The sequence below is a fragment of the Austrofundulus limnaeus genome, unplaced genomic scaffold (genome assembly GCF_001266775.1).
Source record: "Austrofundulus limnaeus strain Quisiro unplaced genomic scaffold, Austrofundulus_limnaeus-1.0 Scaffold174, whole genome shotgun sequence".
Taxonomy (NCBI): Eukaryota; Metazoa; Chordata; class Actinopteri; order Cyprinodontiformes; family Rivulidae; genus Austrofundulus; species Austrofundulus limnaeus.
In genome coordinates, this window is record NW_013952576.1 from 865909 (window position 1) to 867941 (window position 2033).

The window sequence follows — 2033 nt, forward strand, 5'->3', positions numbered from 1 at the left end:
TGCACCCTCCAGGACCCTGCTGAGGGTGTAGAGCTGGTCCAGTGTTCAACAACCAGGACCAAAACCACACTGCTCTTCCTCCTGGAAGAGCAGTTTCAGAAACACTGGTATACGAATTGTTGATGACTCGTTAAATTAAAACAAAATCAAATTTACAGTAAGAGGGCCCCAGGTATGTATTTTCCCAAAGTTAACAGGTAGAAAACTATGAAAGTACTCAGTTTTTTGTAGTTTTATGCCGTCTCCAATGTATTTTTGCCTCTGTTTCTGTACTTCCAGTTTCCTACCACTAGAGGGCAGCACCGGATCAGAAATGGAGTATCAGCTAAACAAAGTTAATTTTAGGGTAAGTTACTCTTTAAAAGGGTTCATTAGTTTATTGTGAAATGTTCACATGTTAACATATATGTGATTTATTTTATTTCCTTTCATCCAGCCTCCCTCCTGCCCTGAAAAGAAAAATGGTTCAGTCTAGAGGAGGAAACTGATCGACAAACCTCTCAAAGCATTAAGGTACAAATTATGAAAAGTTTTATTACTTTAAAATGTTAAAACAAGAAATAACAGACCAAACAAATTTTATTGCATTTTGCTGCAAAAAGGCAGCAATGTTGGCAAAAAGTTTATAAAAACAGTAAGAAAATACAGTTTATATAAGAACTCCACCAATCACTCTAAATTCAATGTAAACTTGTCCAGTTTGTGCTGCGTGCTGTTCACACAGGTTTAAATTAACAACAGGACAGCAGACAGGTGGTGGGAGTAAAGGGTAAAAGACAATGACAGTCACAGAATGTAGCATTTAGATAAAAAACGAACAGAGAGGTGGGAAACGGTCACAYCGGAGAGCGAAACAGAGGCTTGTAACAGCATCCTCAAAGAGTTTCCAAAGGGTAATTGGTGTCCTCAGTGGACCGGAAATGAGACACATCAATTTCAGGCAGTGTCCTCCAGAAAGCCCAGCCTGACTGCACCATCAAATAGAAATTATGGATTTTGTCTGAAAGGGGCAAAGGTGTTTGAAGCCACAAAGAAAATGAGGTTTGGGGGTGTTGGGGGGTCTACACACAGATGTACATCAGTACTGACAAGTCTGCTGTGAACCCTGAACACTTTAATTTGTAGGAACGAATGCTGCTGGAACACTTCCTAAATGAATTAACCTTTGATTTATTTTCAGTAGACAAAGGGAAACTATTGATATGGACTGGTACAAGCATGGAGCTTTTCTCTTACTCTCAGAGCTCTGTGAAAACATTTACACAAATGACGGTTAAGGTTTCCGTCGAAGGGATCTGGCAGATTATGTTAGATCTTCACTTTGTTGTTTGTCATCTCCCATCCTGAGCAACAGGTTTTTAATKTTCTGCAGAACCAGAACCAGGCTCAAAGTGGACAGATATCTGCTTTGACTTGTTGGAGAGGACAGAAAGAAGAGAAAAAACAGAATAACTGTAGTTCCTATGGTTCGAGTTCTCAGGAAGAAAAATATAATTATATAAATAATTACAAACATGGAGAGTAGAATGAGGGAATGTGGTCCGTTTGACCTCCAGCAGTCTATGCCTCAGCAGAACTAAGGGATAGCTCAGGAAACCCAAACCGTTCAAAACTATAGGATTTATCAAAATTAAAAGCCTTAAGTCTCGTTCTAAAAGTAGTCAGAGTGTTTAGAGTTTCTAAAAGTGAATAGGCAGAGCTCTAAGACTGCAGGTTTACTGGTTAACCAGTATTTTAGATGACCCATTAAGGGTCATCTAAAATATTGGTATTTATCTACCTAAAAGATTTAGGTAGCAACCTAAATATTTAGGTAGCGATCTAAATATTTAGGTAGCTAGCTAAAAAATTTAAGTTAAATATTTAGGCGGCTAGCTTAATATTTAAGTTAAATATTTAGGCGGCTAGCTAAATATTTACGTTAAATATTTAGGCGGCTAGCTAAATATTTAAGTTAAATATTTAGGCGGCTAGCTAAATATTTAAGTTAAATATTTAGGCGGCTAGCTAAATATTTAAGTTAAATATTTAGG